This window comes from Neovison vison, chromosome 4 (assembly GCF_020171115.1).
Source record: "Neovison vison isolate M4711 chromosome 4, ASM_NN_V1, whole genome shotgun sequence".
NCBI classification, from domain to species: domain Eukaryota; kingdom Metazoa; phylum Chordata; class Mammalia; order Carnivora; family Mustelidae; genus Neogale; species Neogale vison.
The window spans coordinates 161,660,037-161,685,849 of record NC_058094.1 but is presented as its reverse complement, the minus strand read 5'-3'; the positions used below and the strand labels follow the sequence as shown (position 1 = coordinate 161,685,849).

At 37.3% G+C, this 25,813-nt stretch overlaps 1 long non-coding RNA gene across 2 annotated transcripts in view; it reads right to left on the bottom strand.

Moving 5' to 3' along the window:
* The window catches only part of LOC122904827, a 68,485-nt gene extending 52,229 nt beyond the window's left edge, over positions 1-16,256 (bottom strand). For both annotated transcript variants that reach the window (XR_006384267.1, XR_006384268.1), the window contains exons 1-2: positions 16,226-16,256; positions 7,597-7,642 (exon numbers count right to left, since the gene is read on the bottom strand). This is a non-coding gene — a long non-coding RNA (uncharacterized LOC122904827). The remainder of the gene's footprint in view (positions 1-7,596; positions 7,643-16,225) is intronic.
* Between the last annotated feature and the right edge of the window lie 9,557 nt (positions 16,257-25,813).

Below are 25,813 nucleotides of genomic sequence, written 5' to 3'. Positions count from 1 at the left end.
CACAGCCCAGGGAGTGTGAACTTCAAAGAGCTATGCAGGAAGTCCAGATGGTTGCCCAAAAATGGTCTGTTTCCTTTGTGTTCACTGACTCTGGCTTGTCTCAAATGCTTCAAAGTTATCTTAATGTCATTTCAAAGGCAATTGAGGGAGCATCCATGGAGATAAATTGCGTCTGCAGCCTGTTGCTGAATGCATATTAAGTTCTATTCATGGATTTCCTAGCAACCGGAGCCCGATGACGCACAGAGTCAGTGAGCTTGCGTTATACGCATCTAGAGAAATTAAATCACTTGGATTTTATTATTAATATTTTTAGAAAGCTTCACTAGATTAGCTGTTTGAAACACGTTGTTATCTGAGTTACTATCAGCAGCTGGTTCCAGTCACATCGGAAGTCACTGAGGACTCTGTAATTTTCACAAACGCTCCAGTGAGAGATTATCTCCATTTTAATATTTTTGACAATTAGGGATTTAGTTGGGGAAAGAAGGCAATTAAAAAGAGAAAGGTTGGTCTAGCAGTTTGTGATCTTGGTAAAGTTCTCAAACTTGAGACAAACATATTAGAAATAAGCAGTAGGCATCCTGGTGAAAAGAGACAGGAGGCTAGGTAGTCGGGCTAATTTGCATGAAAAGGACGTATTGAAACCAAAGAACATTAACAAATCTGGCTCTCTACAAGACATTCTATAAGGTTAAAGGCAGAATATTTTCACATAGGGTTCACTGAATACACTGTTTTATAGATTCAAAGAACATTCGAGTTTGTTTTTCACAGTTCTAAACAGCCTGGAGTGGTAAAGGCTTCTCACAAATTTTCCTCAAGAAAATTAATTTGTGCTCATTGGACATAAAAATCAAATATATATGTGATCTGCTATAGTAGTGTGAACATGGCATGGAAAGGCAGGGGTAGGGTAGATACATAAATGAGTATGATATATTTTAAAGCAGTCAATATGAGAAGATAAGATACTTAGCCCAATGATTCAATGATTCTACTTTGCTTAGTTTTTTTTTGTTTTGTTTTTTGTGTTTTTTTTTTAAACTAAGACGACTTTTAGAGCAGTTTTAGGTTCACAGCAATACTGAGGGGAATACTGGGGGAAGGTTCAGAGATTTCCCATATATCACAAATTTCCCCCACATGCGCATAGCCTCCCCCATTATAAGCATCCCCCACCAGAGTGGTATCTGTTTGTTATGATTAATGAATCTACAATGAGGCATGATAACCACCCAAAGTCCATAGTTCACATTATGCACCATTATGTAGGTTTGGACAAATGTATATTGACATGTATCCATCAATATGGTATCAGACAGAGTATTTCACTGCCTTGAAGATCCTCTGTGCTCAGACTTTTCATCCCAACCCACTTTCCAAACTGATTTTTTTACTGATCTTTTACTGATCTTTTTACTGTCTCCATGGTTCCGCCTTTTCCAGAATGTCATATAGTTACGCTCACACAGTATTACCTAACCTTTTAGATTGGCCTCTTTCACTTAGTACTATGTATTTAAGGCCCTTCTACATCTCTTCATAGCGTGATAGTCTATTTCTTTTTAGTGCTAAGTAATATCCCATTGTCTGGGTGTACCATAGTTTATCCCTTTCCCTACTGAAGTACATCTTGGTTGTTTTCAAGTTTGGAAATTATAAATAAAGCTGCCATAAAAATCTGTATTTAAGTTTTTTTTGTAGATATTTGTTCCTTTCAATAAACACCAAGGAGTGTGATTGTTAGATATTATTAGAGTATGTTTAGTTTTCTAAGAGACTGCCAAACTGTCTTCCAAAGTGGCTGTACCATTTTGCATTTCTGCCAACAAGGAACGAGAGTTCCTCTGGTCCCAAGTCCTCATCAGCATTTGGTGTTGTCAGTGTTCCAGATTTTGGCCATTCTAATAGGTATACTATAGTAGCTCATTGTTGTTTTACTTTGCATTTCCTGGATGACATAAGTGGTGGAACATCTTTCCACTATGGTTATTTGCCATCTGTATATCTCATCTGATGAGGTGTCTGTTAAGGTCTTTGGCCCATTTTTTAAGCACGTTGTTTGTTTTCTTATTCTGAGTTTAAAAGTCCTGTGTATATTTTACATAATAACCCTTGATAAAAGTAAGGCATAGTGCAAACCAGAATCAACAAAGGCACAGATATAAATTCTTCAGGATAATCTTTGATTTTGACTTGTGCCCCAACACATTTTGAGTTCAGATCATGACTGACTGAGTGTGCCAGATATATGAACTGATGATGTGTGTAAGAGCTGAAGCCACTATTCATTAAAGCTTCTCACTCATAGTGTCGAGGGTGTGAGCTGCCCTCTGCCTAAGTTCCCTCGCTACCACATTTAGAAGCCTGGTGAGCCCAAAAGGTTTCTTCAGAAGAGTGGCCAGGGCGCCTGGGTGGCTCAGTGGGTTAAGCCGCTGCCTTCGGCTCAGGTCATGATCTCAGGGTCCTGGGATCGAGTCCCGCATCCGGCTCTCTGCTCAGCAGGGAGCCTGCTTTCCCCTCTCTCTCTCTCTCTCTCTCTCTGCCTGCCTCTCTCTCCATCTACTTGTGATCTCTCTCTGTCAAATAAATTAAAAAAAAAAATCTTAAAAAAAAAAAAAAAGAAGAATGACCAATAAAATGTGCCCCAGAGAGCATCCACTAGGGCTACCATTATTGTGACAGGCTATCACAGAGCTTACTCTGCTCTTAATGAGAATGATTCCAATTCTACATGTCACTTTTCCAGGTGATTTAAGTTCTACAAATGCAAAAATTTGGAAACCACTTCATTATAGCTGATACCCATGGCTCATTCTCTCTTTTTGAAGAGTTTGGAATGAAGGCTTGCTTGTTTAAAGAAATGAACAGTTTTCAGACTTTCAAACACTTCTGTCCTCTCCAGAATCACTGATTATGCATGGATTTCATTTCAGGGTTAGTATAACATTTCATATTAATGGCCACCTGTTGCCAGATGGGAAAGCAATGATGGTGCCCAATGAAGTATGCCCTTACCAGTGAAGCACATGGCTCATAGGACTGCTTTGGGAAAACAGACCTCTGAGTGTTTTCAGCAAAAATTAATTATTTTGGAATGAATCTGCCAGTTTTCCTCCAAGTGACTAAATGTCAATTAACTTAAAATAACTTTTCCTATGGACTTTGATATTAGTGCAAATCCATATATATGTTTGTGTGTGTGTAAAATTAGATATATTAAGATTTATATTTGATTGTTATATATTTACATATACATATATGTGTATATATGTATATATATATTTTTTTAAAAAAAATTTTTGTTGTTTTTTTGAGTCTGCAACTATCAAGAATATTGGCCCCTTTCTGGCCATGTGCCAATTCAAAGGGACTTAAAAAAAAAAACAACTCAGTGAGAGATTGATCTCACATAAATTGTAATTCTGGATCTGAGCCATTATAGGGGTTATCTTTACAGCTGTCCTGTGGCTTTTATTTGACAGTATGTATGGGAATAACTGAAATCATGATGCATTGCTGAAAGAAAGGAATCTAGGAGATGGAGTCCAGTGGTCTTGCTGATGGCAAGAGAAACTTGACCAGCCTTTGCTAGTCAAAGCTGATGAAAAACACTAGGGGAAGTGGTGAAATCCAGTGTTTATTTGACTTCTAAAATATACCTAGACTTTTTGGAAAATATTTCTCAGTTTCCTTTAGAATTAACTCAGCACTTCAGATCTTAATCTAGACTATACAAAATTCATTGTTGTTGCTTCTCTTTATATGTAGTACTACCATTCATTTGAATATATTGGTTGTTTTATAATTTCCATTCTCTAATTTTCATATCGTTGACACACTGAAATGATTTCATTCCTTGTTTTAGTTTGTGAATACACAGAATTATGTGTTCTTTAAAAATTGTCAAGCGACTGGGGCACCTGGGTGGCTCAGTGGGTTGGGCTGCTGCCTTCGGCTCGGGTCATGATCTCAGGGTCCTGGGATCGAGTCCAGCATCGGGCTCTCTGCTCAGCGGGGAGCCTGCTTCCTCCTCTCTCTCCCTCTGCCTGCCTCTCTGCCTACTTGTGATCTCTCTCTGTCAAATAAATAAATAAAATCTTAAAAAAAAATTGTCAAGCGACTAATTTAATTAAACATCTAATATCCACACACTGCTATTCTTTTACATCACTAATTCCTTCGATAATCTTTGATAATCTCTACATCTCTATTTAAAATTATAATTAGGTTATTGTGTTTTGCCGTTTTCACCTTATGTTAGTTTTTATATCTCTATGAATCATTATGACCCAAACATATAAGATTAAAATACCTATAAAGTATATGTTCAGGTTAATAAATCTTATTTGCTCAGTCATAATAAGGTTTTCTTAAAATGAGGATTAAATGGTAATATTTATATAGGGCTTAGTACTTTATCTCTCACAGTAGTGCTAAATAAACAGATATTAATAGATAAACTGCCTTATTATTAATAATTTTTGTTGTTTAGTATTTTTATATTATAAATAGAACTTCACTGTCTTTAAATATTAACATTAAAGTAAATATTCTAATTTACCCAAAAGCACATACCCTCCCCAATGTCCATAACCCTACCCCCCTTCTCCCAACCCCCCTCCCCCCAGCAACCTACAGTTTGTTTCATGAGATTAAGAGTCACTTATGGTTCACTGGGGGTGTGGTGAAAAAAATAATGAATACTGTTTTTCTGAAAATAAATAAATTGAAAAAAAAAATAAATAAAGTAAATATTCTAGAGTATTTCCTTGGGTTACAATTCCCCCCAAAGAAATACCAGGCAACAGACTCTGGTTGTTTTGACAGTTTTTGCTGTGCATGTTGTCTAATTTATCATAAATTCATTGTGCAATTAGTAATGTTCCTGTTCACAGTCCCATCAACTGTGGATTTTATAATATTTTATTTTTTTTTACTCATCAGGCATGTTTTTGGACTACTAAGGAATTTTTCTCAAAGCATGGGAGATGAAGCTTCTAAGTGAGAATCACTAGGGGTGCTTGTTAAAAATTTCAGAAATCTAGCATTCTTGCAGATCTCCTCAAAGTGTTTCTTGAGATGGGATCTGGAAATCCCCATGCTGAACAAACTTTCAAAGCACTCTAAAGCTTCAGAACTACTGCCTTATAATTATTTTAATTTGTATTTCTTTAATGAGAGTAAGGCTTAGCATAATATCCTAGACCTATATGTACTGTAGGCAGCTGGCAAGTTTTCATAGTAGTAAACAAATCTCTCCAATCCTGCTCCTGCTCCGTGATTTGCTGGCTGTGGTCTGATGCATAGCTTTGAAGAGGACTGGATGTTAAAGAAATTCAAGTGTTAATATTTTAGGGAACACACAGATTGCAACTGCAATCTGTCTGTAGGTGCTGCTACAGACCACCTCTTATTAGGACACCCACCTAAGCTCATGTTGAAAAATGAAATGGATGGTGTGGTCATGAGTTTGAAAGAACTGATTGGCTGTACCTTGGCAGAAGGAAGAGTTTCCTGGGAAAGAAACAGGAACCCAATATCCTAGATAAATAAAGTAACTAAGACAATGGAATTAACAAAAGTCTTCTCATATTTTTATGAAAAATGGTATATTGTAACCCACTCAGTCCATTTCAGTTTGCTTACCTCTAAAATTTACTCTGTGCCTAAAACATCTCCTTCATTTTTTGTTAATAAGAGATCAATTGAAAAGAAGAAAAAAAGAAGAAAAAGAAAAAGTATAGAAGGACGGAGGAATAAGTGTGTGTGTGTGGGCAGGGTTGTGTGTGTCAGAAATAAAATTTAGCTTTAAGAAGTAGATTATCAGTGGACTCAGAAAAATGCTTAGTGACTTCAAGGGATATAGATGATGAATAAGTGAGTTATAAAATCAATATATTATGCAACTCTATGGTAGGCACAGATAAAAAGTAGTGCTTTGCTTTCACATCTCATACAATCTTTCTCCCAAAATGTGTCCAGATAACAAACGTGTAGCGTTAAACCAAAACAGAATTAGATAGACGTAGAGTAATAAACTACTGTTCCCAGCCTCTACAATCAAGAGGGAAGTGTGTTTATTTAGAAGCCTTTTTCAGGAGGCCATTTTGAGAAAAGAGATTAAATTATGGAACAAGAATGATTTTTTTCTTTTGCCTTTTCTAAGCAGAGCTTCCCACAGAGAATCCAAGGGAATTAGCTTTTCTTCAACACTTAGTGTGGACAGGCACTGGGGTAGAGGCTTTAGTATATATTTTCTCCCTTAATTTTCTCAAAAAATTGTTGAGCAAGCAATAGCTTTTCACATTTATAGCTTCCAAACAAGGTATAGAATCGGAGGTATTAGAGAACTGTGCACCTGTAGAGAGACACTTAACTCAATCCATTAGTCTGACCCTTAGAGCTTTTAATGTATTTTCAATTTCTTACTATATCCCCCATCTGAATGAGTTTTCATGTCCTTTCATGACCAGAACTGCTATTATCACTAACATGTGGAGTGGGTGTGTGTTCACGTGCCTGTGTTTTTGTCCATAATGGATATTAATATGTTCATTTTGGGACAATTTTTCATCAATATTGTTATATCTAATTAAAACTTTTCTACCAGGTCATTTTAGTGAGTCTATTGTATTCCTCTACAGGTACCATAACTTATTTAACCAGGAGAATTTTAAATATAGAATCAGTTGAAACTCAGTAGAAAAGTATATTTCTAAACAGGGCATAGGCATCTCTTGGTCTGAATCTGTGTCCTCCACCACTGACTTTTGCTAGGCTAGGGACTGGTCACACAGCATTTCAGTTTACCCATTTCTAAAACACCTGTTGGCTACTCATCTCCCTTAGAGAGATATGGTAATGTTTTATAGCCCTATTCTCAAGCAAGAGATAAAAATTCAGATTGCATAAATAACAGTGATTTAAGCTGATACAATTTTAGACACAGAATTGATTTGAAAAATGATCTAGACTACCATCTTATTTTCTAGACAAGATGACAGAGGCCCAGGATACTTATGCTTCTTGTCTAGCGTTAGGAGGGTGGAAATAAGATTAGAACCTGGTTCTCAAACTTCATTTTGATACTCACTACACTTTGTTCCTACAGTTTTCCCAAGATTCCTTTTTTTTGGACAGTAAAATAATAACATTTGTGCCTAGCATTTGTATTATATTTTCAAGCTCACTATCTTCTCTGATTGAAATTTTTTTATTCCTCTAAGGTAAACCTCATGACCCCCATTTTTTCCACCATGGATTAAGGTAAAGAGGGATAAGAAACTATGTCGAGACAACACAGATAGTTAGAGGTGGGGCAACTCATGCACGTAACATCTGCGATGCTGATACTATGCTAAGTCTTATGTGCATTACCTTGTTGTTTCCTCACTTCAGTGAGGGACTGTTACCAGCCCCATCTTACAGAGGAGGAAAAGAAATTTAGTGAAGTGTGGTCACTCACTAGGATGTGACGTAACTGGGATCTGAATCTGTGTTGCCTGATTGCAAAGCCCATACTCTTAATAGCTTTCTCGTGTTGCATTTATATGTTAGTCAGTCTTTTCATTCAGTCCTTTATTTACTCACCAAACAATTGCAAAGGTTCATTTTGTGCCAGTTTCCATGCCAGGTGCTAAGAAGAAAAACAACAACACATAAGACATGGTCCAGGGCCCAGGAGAGAGAATTTGATATGTAAAAATATAATGCTATATTATTTAGAGTTTATAGGTCATTTAGGACCTATAGTTTATAAGTCATTCATATAGGTTTATATTTACATTTTATATAAATTTATATATATTTATAGTTTATAGGTCATTTAGGACCTATAGTTTATAGGTCATTTATAGGTCATTCATATAGGTTTATAGGTCATTTATAGAAAAATGACCAAGGTCCAGGAGGTAGGGACAATTTAATTTGTACCACTTTCCTTATTGAATGCCCTTTTCAGAAATCTATGACTCATAAAGGATGAGTTTAAGTGAGGCTGAGGAAACAAGCTTTGACCCCCAACTTGAAGTCTGGTCACTATGGTTGGCTCAGTGACTAATCTGGTAAACGATCATGATATTTTAATAGCCCGGCCTACATCAAGTTAGTTTATGAAAAGGAGGTGAGACTCCTGACATGTTACCTGTGACACTGGTAAAGATTAATAATGACGATGACCAGGAAACATTTGCTAAATGTTTAAAGGCCTAAAACACAGTCTTAATCATCTCATTAATTATGGACTAAATATAATTTAGATTTTAAATTAAAATTTTTGGCACATGGCTGCTATAATAAAATACCATAGACTGGGAGGCACAAACAACAGACATTTATTTTCTCATGATTCTGGAGGCTGGAAAGTCCAAGATCAAGGTTCAGGCTGGTTTGATCCTGGTTCTAATAGAGTTCTCTTCCTGGCTTGCAGGCGGCAGCCTACTTGCTGTGTCCCTCTTTACATGATATAGAGAGAGGTATCTTTCTCTCCTCTTTTTATAAGGCCACTAATTCCATAATGAAGGTCCTACCTTCATGACTTTATCTAACCCTAACTGCCTCTCAAAGGTCCCGCTTCCAAATGTCATCACACTGGGGGTTAGGGTTTGGACATAAAAATTTTGAGGGAATACAGTTTAATCTGCATCAGTGGGATTGCACAATCAACAGCAGTATGAAACGAATAGTATCAGCATTTAAGTTATTATTCACTTTTAAGCCTGAGGAAACTACATTATCTTCCATGTATATGTCTTGCACCTTTAAGTATTCTTATTTTCATTTCACTATGATATAACTGAAAAGTTCAGTTATTTGCTTAGGAGCTAAAATGAGTGACATGGAGAAACTGGCAACAATAAAAAAGTAAGGAATCATGCCCCTTTGATTTGAGTTGCAAATGAGAAATTTCTGCTCAAAGCCTTGGAAACAAATTAAGAATTAGCATAAAAAGTTAAATACCGAAGTCATGCCTTAAAGCCGCTAGTAACACTCAAAAATGTTGGTCTAATTTTGGGATATGTTTGCAGCTAGAGTTAATATTTCATTACAGTGAGTAGAATAATCATAAAAATTATCACAATAAGAAACTGGTGAAGAAATGAAATCAAGTGTTATCAGTGAACAACAATTTGGAGATCAATACCATCAAATAATGGTATTGTGATTTTCTACAAAGTGCAAAATTTTATATACAAGGCAGAGCAAAAGCCATTTTGAGCAATAAAGAACAGTGGATTTAAAGACTTCAGGTTATTCCCACCAGCCCAATATGCGTTGACAAATCACTAACTCCTCTGAATTTTCTCACATGTAAAAGGAACCTTTCTCTCCCTCCCTTCCTTCCACCCTTCCATCTTTCCTTCCTTCCTTTTCTGCCAATGAGTACTTGTTAAGGCTCTATTATGTGCCCACTGAGGGTACCTGTGCTAAGGGAAAAACTCTCAAAGCTAAAAAAAAAAACAAAAACAAAAACAAAAAAAACCCTTTCTCACAAGATAGGTTTAAATAAGACTTTGTATGAGAAAGGGCTGTAAAAATGTTCAACATTTTAAGTATATTAAGTACTACTCCCTTTGGAGTCGACTTCTGATTTCAGGATTAATGAGCCAGGGGAGTTCTGTTCATGCCCTTATTAAAGGAAATAAGATTAGTGACTTAGATAAGTTGAAAACTGAGTTCATTAAACTAAATAATTTTGTATAGTTCCTTAAGTCCTCTATAGTTTCAGAACAATTAAAGTAAGCAAGGTAATACTAATGATACATTCTGAATTTTAGAAAAAGTTGAAAATGTACTTCCTGTTCAGCCTTATCATGTATTCTGCAAACCAACCGTAACAATCAACTAAGCCTCAGACGGTTTGATGATTTGGCAGGGCGTTAGCAAAATGATCAAAATGACACACATTTTGTTCTCTCACTCACCACCACTGCATCACATTAATTACATGCCTCCCAGGCATGGCAGTACCAGCCACTGGACTTTGGGTTTCTGGGTACTGAGCCGTCAGGGAGGCTGTGATCACAGAGACGTAAAGCCCACGTCTTTTCCAACCCTGCCCTTATCTTTGCTCCTTGCAGTTATCTGATTTAGCATATCAGATGAGAAAAGAGAGCATGATGGAATGACTGAAAGAAATCACACCTTACAGTTTCCTCCAAGAAGCCTCTTGGGAAATGGGGTTTGGGGGTGGGGAAGAGAGAAAGAGGGAGACTCTTTGCTTATTAATATGTATTTTCCATAAATGCCTCAGAAATGAATGCTGTTTCTGAATTACTGAAGCCAATTACACCAACCTATCACAAAAAAGTTCTAAAACACATCTCTTCTTCAGAAACACAAAGGGACATATCCCAAATATATACTAGAAAAGGTTCTCCCTCATAGCAGAGCTGCTTAGAATTAAGAGCCACATAAACTGAATTTCAAATTAAACAGGACTACTAGTAATTGCTCAAAATGGGATTCCAGGCTTGAGGTTGGCAATGCTGTGGCATATTTACAAGGTCTGAGCTTGTCCTTGATGCTTGACTACTACTACTACTTCTTTTAGGAGATCTAAGGGCCAAAAACCTGTTATAAAACCTACATCTATTTCATTCAGGTTTTGACAGTTAAGAGGGAATAAACACTTCTAATAGGACTAGACTACTTAGTCCAATATTCAAAATTGTAAGACTGGCTTATTTACTAATAAGGGTTTGGATCATCTTCAGAACTTAGTTGGGAGAAGAGAGGTTTAAGTAAACTCTAAGTTCAGTGTAAGTGGGAAACCTGCAAAAGTCAAGGTTTTTGTTTATTAGCTTTTTACACCAAGCTTTTGATTAAAGAAAGCAGTTGTGTAAAAGAATTCCATTTTAAGCAAACACCTTTATTATTGATAGCAGTCTCAGGAGAATGAATCAGTGTGTTTCTCTGAGCAATTGGTTTGTTTTTATCTCGATGGATTCTGTATATTTTATAACTGATGTTTCCCTCTGCATTTTATCTGCTAGAAAGATTAGAGCCCAAATTCATAGCTCGCTTTTTGCAAATATATCAGACCTTATAGCAAGTACTCTGAATACAAGCATCACTCCTAATTCTATCTTTTCTTCTTTTACTTTTATCTAGTTCATCCCACATACACCACAAATATTTTATCTTATTGCATGGGATCTTTTTTGAATTTTCCTAAGCATTTTTCTTGAAACAAGGTAGAGTGCACATAGATAACAGTTATCATAATAACATTTGAGTCAGTGAATGCATAGAAAATGACAAATACGAATATTCAAAACTGAGTGCCATTAGGTAATACTAAAATAAATTACTGCAAACTGTAATTTAGAAACAAATTTTATGATAGTTTCAACTAATTCTAAAGTACCTATAAATTCTGGCGACACAAAGCTAGGAAAAAGGATGGGGAATTCTTCTATTTGTTTTGCTTGTTTGTTTGTTTGTTTTGTTTTTAAAACCTCTATACCTAAGAGTGGGAATTCAATTCTCTACAGACCCTGCCTGATGGCTGCTTATTTTCCCTGCTTGCTGTTGCTGCTGATTTCAGGGCCAGGCTGGTAATTATTAGTTTGTACCATTCTAGCAATACTAGTTGTTAAACTATTGAAAACTATTAAAGTACTTCCATTTCTGTTGGTAGAGAGAGACCTTGCCATGCTAGTACGTTCCAGTGGTTCTGGCCATTCTGGGCCATCCCCTTACATACCTGAGCCTTGCCTGTAATTCATCAAAGGGTTAATGCCTGACACAATAGGTGGCCTCTGGTAAACAGTTGCATTCTGATTGGTCTGTACCCCAATATATTTTAAATATCATCCCTGGTCTACATGTGTAAACCAAGGCAAAATCACGTACAACTCATGAGTAAACTGGAAAGCCAAACTGGTAAAGTAAAAAAAAAATCCAGATCCTCCCTGCAAAGAAAAAAGACTGAAGGTTGGAGGAAGTATTTTAAATGATTTTGGATAAAACCTTCAACCAATTGATTATCTAATCAGTACGTATTTTTGAGTTTTTACTATGTCTTTATCACTATGCTAGGCATTTTGAAGGATATAAAGAGATGTAATACCTGGTTGGGGAGGTGACAATATGCCTGTGACAAGATAATTGCTAACCCAGGCAAGTACTATATGTTATAGACTTCAGGGGATGAAGAGAACACTGATTGAGCATAATTAAGAAGATTTGTTTGGGGGAGGTAGAATTGGAGCTGAGTCTTAAAGAATGAGAAATATTCACAAAGGTGAAGATAAAAAGTTAATTTCATTCTGCAGAATCAAAGCTAAGGATGCTGTATCACTGTCTTTATATGTGGTTAACATATCTCTTATCAAATTAATAACTCTAATGATCGCTTTCAGCCTATGTCCTTGTGTGACATCAGTTCTAGGTCAGTGGACATGTGGGTCTCCAAACTGGCCATGGTGGCCTAATGTGTTGGTAAGAATTTTAGGAAAAGCAACAACTGCCCTCCAGGTCAGTTGCAGGTTGGCTCTGAATTCACAGGCTACTCATACAAGATTCCATTTTTGCTTAAATGAAGAGGTGTAACTAGCAACCCCCATTTTTTTTCTTTTAGAGCACATGGATGGGGTTGGGGGTAAAGTAGGGAGGTGGGGAGGGGCAGAGGGAGAGTGAGAGAAAGAATATCAAGCAGGCTCCATGCCCAAAAAAAACTTGATCTCACAACCCTGACATCATGACCTGAGCCAAAATCAAGAGTTGGATGCTTAACCAGCCAGGTGCCCCACTAACCACCCATATTCTTAACAAATCTGTGGAGGTGCTGATTAAATTCCCTCATTTTGCATTTAGCTATGTTCTGCTTTTGGTATGCAGACCTGACTTCTTGACTGCAGGTCTCCCAAACCAGCATTTGGCATTCTCTAGGCAAGTTTTATAAGGGAAACTCAAAATTGAAGTCCACTGTGTTAATAAACAAAGTGAACCATACCAAAACAAAATTTCAAAGAACCATCATATGTAAATGTATTATAGAGATGTGGAAGAATCCATTTACCAAAGGATGCAAACAAGCAGTGAGACTTATTTATACCATACAGTCTGTTAAGAAACAGCTGTTCAGAAATGACATTATAATGCTAGTTCTTTGGCTGGGTCTTGTCATATCTGTATTTGTAAATATTTATTGGATGAAGGGTATGGTTAAAATTGCACAGAGGACTGATTTCTGATTTAAACTTCTTGGTGAAAACTGAAATTTCCCAACAGATTTTAAGGGGGCATAAATGTTTCCCAAAATCAAACAAAAGTCCCATGGCATAAATTCTAAACTGCTTTTAGGGAATTATAGCACTTAGGGAGGTAAGGGGTTGATGACAGAAAGATGGAATGAAAAGAAGGCAAGATGTGTGACTTTTTCCTTCCCCTTTATCTGTGTTAATTACTTACATTCAGAAACTTCCTGAGGGGCCAACACATGACATTCAGATAGCCTTTGAAAACATTGAACATACATGTTATTGGGGCTTTTATAACTAACTCTCTTTACCTCGAAGGGCCACTGCTATTTGGGAATTTCTCATGGCTTGAATACTATGAAGTACTTCTGAGCGAAGAGGAAAAGGTCAGCCAAACTTGTATCACAGAACTTAAAAGCTTATATTCAGAGCATTGGAGTAAGTGCATGGATTTGAGGAGAAGACTTTATGGAAATTAGTGGGAAGTGTGATACACACGCACACACACACACACACACACACACAGAATATTACTCAGCCATCAAAAAGAATGAAATCTTGCCATTTGCAATGATGTGGATGGAGCTAAAGGGTATTATGTTGAAGGAAATAAAGTCAGTCAGAGAAAGACAAATACTCACTCATTTCACATATATATGGAATTTAAGAAACAAAACAGATGAACATAGGCAAAGGGAAGGAAAAATAAAATAAGTTGGAAACAGAGAGGGAGGTAAACCATAAGAGATGCTTAACTCTAGGAAACAAATTGAAGGTTGCAGGAGGGGTGGAGGGTGGGATGAGGGGTAACTGGGTGATAGGCATAAAGGAGGACACTTGTGATGGGCACTAGGTGTTCTATGCAACTGACGAATTGTTAAATCCTACCCCTGTACTACACTTTATGTTAACTAAATGGAATTTAAATAAAAATTTTAAAAAGAAGAGGGGCAGCATCCAGGAATACCTGCCGACCAGAAGAAGGTCTCTGTGTTTTCATTTTCACTTTTCTGTTCTATTTTAAACTTGATTAGAGAGTTAGTCTCCCTCAGCTATCTTTGGATATTCCTGTCTGGAAGTTTACATAAATGTGATACTGAGCAAGGAAATCTCAGAACAGTGTTACACTCGAATATTAGAAGAATTTTTTCTTTTTTTAAGAGTTGTGCTTCCAGTTTCCAGAGTCTTTGATATCACACACTGGCTAGTTCGCCCCCCTGATGACACTCTACTATAGAACCCTGCATGATTTCTTAAAATTACTTACTTCTCATATTGCTTTTGGCGTATCATATAGGAGGCAACAATGTTAGTCAATTATCATTTGCATTTTTTCCAGGCATTTTTGAGGTCAATTTCTGGGTCATCGATTTGATCTGACAGGGAATGGGATTGGTCTCTGTTGCTTCTGGAGTGGAATATTAAACCTAGCATAAGGATGTTCCAATTCACAGTCCTCCTCTACCTTTCTGTTGATTGTCAGCTGTTGCTAGAAGCATTGAATCTTGGGTTTTGAGAATATTAAATTGAATCTCTTCTTCAATAGTCCTATTCACTGATCTTCCCAGCTTAGGATTCTGCCGACGGTCAGAAAGTTCTTTGTCATGGAAAAGGAAGATCAGCTTTGCCAAGCTGTCCTGTTTTGGACCCCTTAGTTCTATCCTCTTGGTATCTAGTCCTATTACAGACTCTCCACCACAAAACAGGTCTTGGAAGACTAAAGACCTCTGCATTTAAGAAAATGAGAGATTCCTTCCCTCATGTTCTCATTAAGTCTTAAAATAATAGTTATAAGTTTTAAGTTTTAGTGTTCCTCACTCCAATTCCTTTAGGCCACCAACTTGCCCTATTTCTCCACATATCCTCTCATTTTTACTTCTATGTCAGGGTATAGTTGGGAAAACCAAAAACATGCTAAGGTATTTCACAAAATAATTTAATATAGGGAACTGGTTAAACCCAGTTTAAACTGGTTTAACCAGGAGGACTGAAAAAAGCGAACACACAGAGGTAATCCCTACAGGATGCAGCTATCCTTCTAGGGCTAGGGATCCTCAGGGGAATCCAGTGTTTGGGAAGGGGACCTTGCAGAGCTGGGATTGAAGAGAGGATGCCGTTCCCAGGAGCCTAAAAGGGAACTCTGTGGAACTGGCCCTCAGACTTCTCAGGAGAGGTGCTAGGCTGCTGCCACACCTCACTGGCTCAAGAAAGAGCCCTCTGAGGCTGGCAATCAGGCAACCGGGAAGGCCGTGGTGCCCACTGGTGCTGGCCCCACAGCAGTGTGGACAGCCTCTGTTTAGCTGGGGCTCAGTGATTGAGTTTGAGGAACTACCTCCCTCATGCTCTTATCCCTGGGAAGAGGATGATGACCCTGGTTCTAAGAGTGCCAAAGGAAGCCTCAGACTGAACCCAAGAGGAAGAGGAAATAACTTGCTCCCCTTCTCCAATCTTCAGCTTCCCTCCATGACCTCCTAGCTGAGCAACCCAGCAGGAAGGCAGCCAGCAAAGGAGAAATATGTTTTGCAGACCTCCAGCCCTAGTTTCCCAAAACAGTAAAAAATAAAGAAGGATGCATTTGGAACTGAGAGAAAACGGCCCAGAAAATTACTTTCAGAAACTCATTTTTCTTAACTTTGGTTAGAAACGCAAATAAAGATGAATCAATTTCCATTGCATTTTCCAAGTAGGATTAAATTTCTAATATGAATGTTAGCTTATTTATTCATATGTAACTGCTCAGGCAGAGTTGCTGCCGTCATCCCTATTTATTTTGCTGGGGGTTTTTGTTGTTGTTTAACTCTCCTGTAAATCAAATTTTCTCTAGCTTGAAGATTATGAATTTCTTCTTTGGAGGCTTCTTCATGTCTCCAATGTATTCCCTCCAGTGTCTAATTTCAGGAAATACAGAATATCAGAGTACAACTTAACTGCTAAAACTCAAATTACCAAAATAGAAACTCTACAGACTAACTCGCTCGGGAAGTTAAAATTAAAGTAAAATTAATATCACTGACCTCATTCAAAACGTTCCTTGTCAGAGCTAAGGATGAAAAGAAAAATATATTGATGTCAAAATACAGCCTTCTCTGAAAAGTGACACAACATTTTATAATAGCTTTGATTTTCTCCTTCCTGGTGAGACAAAGCACTAACTATAAACTCATGCGTTGGGTGTACAAAGAAAGAAAACTTTGCCATTCTCCGAATTGTTGTAGGGTTTCTGGACCAATAACTATGGAAGCAGGTGAACAATCAGGAAAGCAACTTCTTGATTTTGAAGATGCTTTCTTTTTCTTCTTCTTCTTCTTCTTCTTTTTTTTTTTTGTAATGAAATTGAGAGTGCTGGTCTGGGAATATGAATTGTCTCTTTCTAGTCCTGGCTCTGTCATAAGAGACTGAGACCATTTTTTTTTTTTTAAGATTTTATTTATTTATTTGACAGAGAGAGATCACAAGTAGGCAGAGAGGCAGGCAGAGAGAGAAGGAGGAGGAAGCAGGCTCCCTGCTGAGCAGAGAGCCGGATGCGGGACTCGATCCCAGGATCCTGAGATCATGACCTGAGCCGAAGGCAGCGGCTTAACCCACTGAGCCACCCAGGCGCCCCAAGACTGAGACCATTTTTAAGTCTCAGCTTTCTCTATTTGAAAGAGGAATATGGGCAATTATCTTCAAGGCTTTTCAGTTTCAGTAGTCTGAGCAGAAGTCATTCATTCTAGAATGTTCTTGATTTTGTTTTCTCTTTTGGAAGTAGGGGTTTGGGGAAAGAGAAGAGGAAAGGAGTATATAGCCTACTATAAAATTAGTGGTATTATGGTTTCAGTGTTAGTCTCCTCTCTTCTGAGTTACAAAGGACTCTGGAGTTGAAAGTCTTTGTGACATTTTGGCATCAAACTTTGGTTTTAATTCCAGTTCTGTCTTATAAGTTGTGATCTTTGATATTACATGACATTACTGCGCCAAAGTAGCTCATCTATGAAAGAGGGATAATAAAATCTGTCCAAAATCTTTTTGAAGAAAACATCAGGTGACAAATGAAAGGTCACCAACATAATCCTTCATATCAATAATATTAATAAAATGGTTAATAGCAATCATGAAGTAACTGTCTTGCCTGCGCTTCTCTGGTCTACTGGGATGCAGTGCTGTCAAAGCTATTCTTCGCCTACTTCCCAGCTGGCATGTGTCCAACTCACACAGACTGCAGGCCAAAACGTGCATAGGTGCTGCTGCATTTACAGCAGCCTAGATTTCTGTGTGTGCAGGCGGCGTGCATAGGCATGTGCCCAAAGCAGAACTGGCAAGGTCATCTTCCCACCCCGCTGTGTTTCAACTTCTAATGTATAAGAATTTGATGATAAGACTCGTCTTTTTCTGATGCAGAACAAAAGATAAAGCCAATTCTCCTTAATCAGACTAGGTAGACACATGGAAGGATAGAGGAAAAAAAATTATTGGCATTGTCATTTTGGAGATTGGTGAGGCTGTGGAATAAATTATGGGAGTTTGAAAGTAAGAGGTTCATTCTACCTCCTCTAAATGACATCGTCAAACAACACAAAATTATAGGATGATTTACTGATTTATAGAATGATTTACTGATGAAGTTTCATTAGATGGTAACTTTTTTTTTTTTAAATTAACATCTAGAAACAGTATTACATAAATATTTAGGAAACCAAGACCAAGAAAGTTTAAGTGCCCCATTTCAGGGCACCAATGAATTTAGGTGTCACGAAGAATGGAGAGTACTTCTGGGTTTATTTTTCAAGTTCCAATGGCTTAACCTTTTTGAGGTAAGTGGTATCTCTCCCAGCCACTTTGGCAGCAGGCCCCCAGGCTCACAGCACTTTGTGTTTCAGCGCGACAGCTGGCACCACACAACTTGTGCCATTCTGATGAACCCCCTTCCCAAGCTGATACCAGGCTCCAGAACAGCAGGCACCGTATCAGAGACCACTGTGTTGATCACAGCTCGCCAGGGCTCCTTGTTTTCTTAAAGCACGGTGTCTCTTGTCCCCACCCCCCATTTATTCTGAACCCTTCAACAGCTCGGCACAGCAAGCTTGACAGGACCTGTCTTCCTCAACTGTTAATTTCACAGCCGGATGAGTAGAGAGGTAATTTATATGGGTCAGTCGGATTTAAAATGCTGCTGTGTCTCCTGACGAGGTGGAATGAGAGGATTTAAAAGAATTATTAGTGTGGTCCAGAGCGGCGGTCTGTGGTTTCTTCGACACAGTCCTATACCTTTTCCATTTGGTAAATGCCCCACGTGGCCTCCACATGTTGATTGTGGATTACAACCAAGATGAGAACCAAGCCACTGGGGGAAGATTTTTGTTTTCATTTATTTTTAATTAATTGCAAACTTCCTCTTTCATTTGGCTTGCCACGCTCTGCAGATCCTGGTGACACAGGAGCTCTGCCAGCATTAGGAGCCACTGTGCCGAACTGTGAGCGGCTTAAAAGTACCAGCCAGCTGCTTTGCACTCAATCCTCAGGGAAGGTTTGAAACAAATTTGCATGTTTGGAATTCACCTTCAAAAAGGATCCAACGGATGTTGTTGAAATCCATGCTTCTCTTTCCTTAATTCTCTCCTTAAATTATAATATTAATAATTATAAATTATTAGTATTCAAACATTGTTATTAATTTTTTAGGGGATAAAGAGAGTGTCTAGGGAGCACTTTAAAATGAAGGTCATAGAGAATTTTTCCTGCCCTTCAGATTTTTACTGAAATCCCTGAAACTAGTAGATGTATATAAGAAAGGAATGATGCTTAACAATAGAAGAGCCTCCCCCCCAAAAAAAAGGCAGCTTAAGATGGGAGAAAATCCCAGTGGTTTGAGAATCAGCTATATCTCTTTTGAGGTCAAACAGATGTGAGTTGCATCCTCTGGTGCTTAATAACTGTGTGAACTTGGGTGAAATGATTTAATAACCCCAGTCCTCAGTTCTTTCACCTATAAAATAGTTCTTCTAAAAACAAAATACAACAATCAAAATGAAGTATCTTGCATCATTGTTGCATGTTCTATAAATGGTATAGCAGAAAAATAGAAGTGTGAATTCTCTAAATATTGAATTTATGTGTCTTAAAACATAAACTGAAAACTTTCTGTTTCAACAAGCTAGTCAACTAGGATAACAGACATACCCTCATGCTATAAACATCTGGAAAATGGGAAGATATAAAATAATAATGACAACAAAATTATTGGCTATCTGAACCCCCAAAACAGAAATGGAATTCTCCCCGTGAGTTACAACTGAAGAAAGAAGTAGAAACCTGAATGGCAACTGAGGGAGTCTAATCCTGCTTGGGGAGAGGTATATGGGGCCCTGGAAATCCTGATGTTTAGGTTCTAACACCTAGATGGAATCAGAAGAGGAGGTCTTGGGTCCAGACAAGGAAGGGAAGGTAACACTGAGAGCACTGCTTAAAGTCAAGTCTCTTGGAGAAATGAAAAGACAGCCTTAATAAGACCTACTGAGGCAGCATGGAAAGAGAAAAAGAAAATGTAGAGGCTGAGTAAAAATGAAGACATCTCCCCCTGGAAATCACAATCCCTTGCTTTTGCTTCACTGGAGCTTCGATATGATTTTGCAATGCTCTGGAAAACTCCAAGCCTAGGAGTTTATATACAATTTGTCCAAAAAATGGCTAGAATGTTGAAGAATAATGAAATGAATAAAACAGAAAAAAAACCCCAATATTGTTAATAAAGCTGAACAGTGGTAAAGAACCAAAATAGAAGATTTTGAACAACAATAATAAAGAAATAGTGTGGGCGCAGATAAATCATATTTGGAATATAAAGTTTAATTGCAGACTGAACGTGTATATCTGTGTGTATGTATGTATTCAGAAACTATACAGAGATAAATTTGAAAGCTTTAGTAAAAAAAATTCTAGAAAAATTACCGAATTTACCAAAATTACTACACGCAAGATGAATAGTTTTATAATTGTTAAAGAAATCGAATCAGTAGTTACAAATAAATCCAAATAAAGTAAATTAAAGAGAGGGTTTTACAGCCAAGTTCTACATATTTAAGAAAGATATGTAATTATTTTTTAAACAAACTCTTTCAGAGTAGAAAGAAGAAAATACTTTACCACTCATTTCATGAGTACAGTAAACATTTGAAACCCCAACTTGTCAGAACTGCAGTATCACAAAGGAATACTATTAGCTTAATATCATTGATGACAATGGTGTAAAATCATAAATAAAATATTCATAAAACAAATCAAACAATGTATTAAAATATATAGCATGAAAAAGTGGAATTCAATTTGGAAATACCAAGATGGTTTAAATAAACAAATCTACTAATTTTACTCATTATATAAAGAAATTGAAGATGAAAGGCATAATTATCTCAACAGATTGAATTATTTGACAAAATTCAATACCCATTCAGGGTTAAAGAAAAAAAAAGAGCAATCCACACATTTACAGTAAAATGAAAAAGGAAGAAAATTTCTTAATCTGATACAGAATATCAACAAAAAACAACAAAATGATATTCAGTGGGGAAACATGAGAAGCTCCATTTAAATCCCTTGTAAAATCACCACTTTATTTTAATATTAAACTGGAGATTTTTAGGCAGTGCAGTAAGAAAAACTAAAGAGTTTTTTTTTAATTTATTTGACAGACAGAGATCACAAGTAGGCAGAGAGGCAGGCAGAGAGAGAGGAGGAAGCAGGCTCCCTGCTAAGCAGAGAGCCCGATGTGGGGCTTGATCCCAGGACCCTGGGATCATGACCTGCGCCGAAGGCAGAGGCCTAACCCACTGAGCCACCCAGGCACCCCAGAAAAATTAATTAATTAAAACCTTTAAACTATGAACAAATAAGAAAGAAAAAAATAAGACATCACTGATGATATGATTGTCTCATAAAAAAAGTAGAAAAATCTATAAACGATTAGTACCAAAAATGGTTCAGCTGGATTTCTAGATGTAAGACCAATGTACAAAATCAGCAGTGTATCTTCATATCCTCCATAAAATGTAGCAAATATACATAAAGGTAAATATAACAAAAGAAGTGCAATATCTTTATCAAGACAATCACAACATTCTACTGAAGGACCTAAAAGAAGAGTTAAATACACTGAGAAAAAAAAATCTACAAAGATTGAAAGACTTAATATTAAAAGGATGACAAGTTTCTAATTAATTTATAAAGTAAATTTAATTTCACAGGACTTTATAAAATGACCTAAATGTCATACAAAAGTAAAAAACACTAAGGATGGACTAAAATAATTTTATAGAAAGAGATGAAGAATAAGACTCAGGAGGAGGAGAAGGAGAATAAAAAGCAGAGACACAACCCTTCAGAAGTAAACTTTGATATAATCATATTGAATAAGGCAGTATTATTGACATGGGGAGAGACAAAGAGATCAACAGAAGAGAACAGAGTACCTAAAGACAGAACCATCTCTATGTGAGAACTTTGTGTGAAGTGGAGTGGCCTTACAAATGCATGAGGGAAAGCTGGGCTGCACACTCACTGGTGCTGTGACATCAGGCTAATTCACAGAGGAAAGAATGGCAGACTCCTACTTAACACCATACACAAAACAAACTGCAGATGGATTGAACAAGTGCAAATATCATTTTATATAACATTTAAAAATGTGACGAATACAGGACAGTATTATATGACTTCAAGTGAGAGGTATTACTTAAACACCCCCCCCAAAATAGCAAAATAAAAGAAAATGATGATAAATTAGACTTCATTAAATTAAAAAACTGTGTATGACAAAATACACTATAAATAGAGCAAAAAAAAGATAAAACAAAAAAACCCACTCTAAGAAAAGATATTTTCTATCTATATAAGTGCAAGAAGAACGGTATTCAGAATACATAAAGTCTTCTATAAATCAATAAGGAAAAGAAAAATAACTTTTAGAAAACAGATACAGGATATTAAAAAGCAGTTCACAGAAGGGGAAACTGGAGTATTTCATACATATATGAAAATATGCTCAACTTCATTGTTATATAGAGAATACAAATTAAAATAATGTGAGAAACCATTTCATCCTCAAGAGGTAAGAAGGATAAGTCTGATATTACCAAATGTTGGTAAGGATGTGGGGAAACAAGACTCAGGTAATTTTAGCGGTAGGATAAATTGGCACAACCACTTTGGAAAACAATGTTTCATTAGTTAGTATGCATGGACACTCATGTATCCTAAAATTCTATCTCTACTTATACATCTTAGAAAAACTCTCACACATGTACACAACAGGTCGTATGTCAAGATATTCACTGCAATACTGTTTACAACAGTGAAAAAGTAAAAATAATAAAACTGTCCCTTAGTAGGGGACTGGACAGGTAAGTTGGATTTACTTACACAAGAACTACTATACAGCAGGTCAAATGAATTACCTAGCTCTACAGATGTCAATATCACAAAACAAAACAAAACAAAACAAAACCCTCTTGAGTAGTATATGTAATGAAAAAAAAAAGTTGTAAAAAGATGTAGGCACTAGTAGTATCATTTAAATAAACCTTAAAAATACATCAAACAATAATATGCATTATTTAAGCATCTATGCATATGTGTGAAAAGAGAACAACTTAAAAAAGGTAAAAATACATGCACACTTCATCAGGGTGCCTGTCGCTCAAAGAGAGGGGAAGGAAGACATATTGCTGGTGGATTTTTATCTGTGCCTGTACCTATTACTTCTTTTAAAAAGTTAAACAATAAAGAGACCTATTAAACAAATGTGATAGAACAATATGTTTTGAATAGTGGGGAGACATGTGAAATTATGCTTTTTCTGTATTTTTGTATTTGAAACATTTCATAATTGGAATCACAACTTTCAAAAGATAGATAGTCAAACTAATTTCTATATTGCAGATAAAGCTAGATGCCTCATTCTTCCTGTGGAGGGTTTGATGTGCCCCTTGCCCACCATCATCAGTCTCTGAGAATCACTGACATGGATATGATGGAATTGTTCCCTGCCAGTATCTTGTTACAAGTTATTTCTCCTAATTCTTGTTATCGAAGCAATAGCATTTCCCTTTTCCTAATTTGGAAGTATAGTCTGATATTAATTATGGTTCTTAAATCTGAACATGCCTTTTGGAAACACTTATAAATCCTCTCTCCAACCCAACTCCCCTCATCCCATTGGAAATCACAGATAGAATTAGCTGTGCACATGTGTTTTTCTGGAAAGCTCATCAACAGAGTCTAAGAGATAAGGAGACAAGCGTCAGAACTGGAGCCTGGAGTGCCGGCTTCTCTCTCTGTTCAGTGACTGTAGGACTGTTTTCTTAACTTTTCTGTGTTTTAGTTTCTTTATCTTTGAAGCGAAAGTGTTGACTAATCCTTTTCACCTCTAAGGTTTTATAATTTTATGAAATATGTGCATGCAGCCAGTTATAAAACTAAGTGGTAAACTGAGGAAGAGCCAAAGGGTTTCTCCTCTGTCTTTGCCAGAGTGTCACTGTTTTAGATTTATGTAGTGAAGGCTAGACTATGACAGCGAATGTTTTCTGAGAAAGACAGGCCATTGTTGCTCATTATGTCTTTGTAGAAATACATGTTGAAATAAGCATGTCAACTTGCTGGCTTCCTGAAAGATTTTGGGACACAGGGCATGTAGTTTTGATGAAAAGGTAAGCCAGGATTGGGCTAGAGTATTGAAATCACTGCCTTTGGAGGGATGCATAGGGCACCGTAACTTGGAAATAATGGACCCTGAATAAGGGGAAAGAGTGGACAGGGAGGGTGGAGCAGAAGTGAAGACTGAGAATTGCCATAAGTTCACAAGGGCAGCTCCCAGAATCACCTTTTAAATTCCAGTTGCTGAAAGAACTGCTTCTCAGAGACAGGGGGAGTTTACAAGACCACCCCCACAAAGATACTGGCATTGTTCAGGTACCACTTGTTGGAGCTGCAGGAGGCCCTGGGGTTGGCGGAGGAGTGCCAGTTAGCTGTCCAACTCCCCAAGTTCCTGCTGGATTAGCAGGTCTTGTCCAAGGGTTTGGGGAGCCATCCCAACAGGTAATGACTCCAGAGGGAAAAGCCACTGTAGCAGCTGCTACAACTCAATACCCACTAGTAGGAGGTACCCCACTCACTCCTGTGGGTTGGGTAACACCACCTCCAGGCATTATGGCTCCTCCACCTGGTATGAGGAGCCCCCACGGGCCCACCAACTGGGCTTTTCCCTGCTCGAAGGACGCCGGTAGGCATGTCCTCCCACCCTAGGAATGAGACCCCTTTCTCCAGGTATTAGAGGTCCACCTCCTCAGGAATGCATCTCCCAAGGCCCTACGATATTGTTGATCCTTCTAAGTCACGTTTCCCCCTACAATGTGTCCTGTAAAACTGTGTAGGGTGTTTGTGAGCTTTTGTTCCCTTTTTGCTGAACTAATACTAGCTGATAAATGCACACAGCAATTTAAAAAACCCAAGTTGATCGTTGTGTGTAATGAGGAAGCGTGTTTTGAAATCTTTGGATTTGTGATAGGGGTGGCTTCCTGTTTTAGGACAAAGCTGAAGTGAAGCCATTATTCATCAAATTGCCAAGGAAAATGTCCCAGTGGGTGGGCCTCTTTACCTGGAACTACACCTACCCAGAGCTTAGTGCTCAGTTAGAGTTACGTCCAAGTTGCCAGGTTGCGTTAGATTTAATAAAAAGGTGAGAAAAAGGAAGTTCAAAAGTTTTAACAATGAACAATCTATTCTTTTATCATACAGGAACTTCTGAATTGGTGTGGAAGTTTTCGAGGCTGCTACAGGAGTGATTTAAACATAATTTCCTGAAGTCTTAATTGCTGATTATTTTAACTAAGAGTTCTAAATTAAACTTTCTCTATTTTGAAGGCTTTAAGGAGTTTAAAGCAATTGCTGTCATTGAGAATGTGTTTAGTAACTGTTCTTAGAAGTGGAATCTAATCAGCCACGCAAGCATGGTGACCTCAGAAGTACAGCCATTAGCAGCAGCCTTAATTATATTGAGAACTCAGTGCCCATTTGTGTGAGATACCTAACCTTTGACTTGTGGAAAGTTTTGGAACTTCAAGTTCAGTGGATTCAACAATCACCCTAAAATACATCTTTTTGAAAGGCTGGTCTATAAATCAACTCTTAATTTAAAAAAAATGAGATTGTTGATTTGGAGTGGAGAGCCCCACAAGTCAATTTTCTTTTTGACTAATCATATCCTAAATGCCTTTCTTTCAATTAATTATGCCTCTTTGTCAATCCCATATATACATTATACACATACACACACACACCCCCACACACATATGTGTGTGTCTGTATACATGTATACAGACACATACATATAATATAAAATATATTCTATATGTAAATAAAGTACTTATGGAACTAGAGGGTATTGGGTTAATTATGCTAAGCAAAATAACTCAGTCAGAGAAAGGCAAATACCGTACCATTTCACTCATATGTGGAATTTAAGAAACAAAACAGAAGAACATAGGGGAAGGGAAGGAAAAATAAAGTAAGATAAAAGCAGAGAGGAAGGGAAACCATAAGAAACTCTAAACTATAGAGAAGAAACTGAGAGT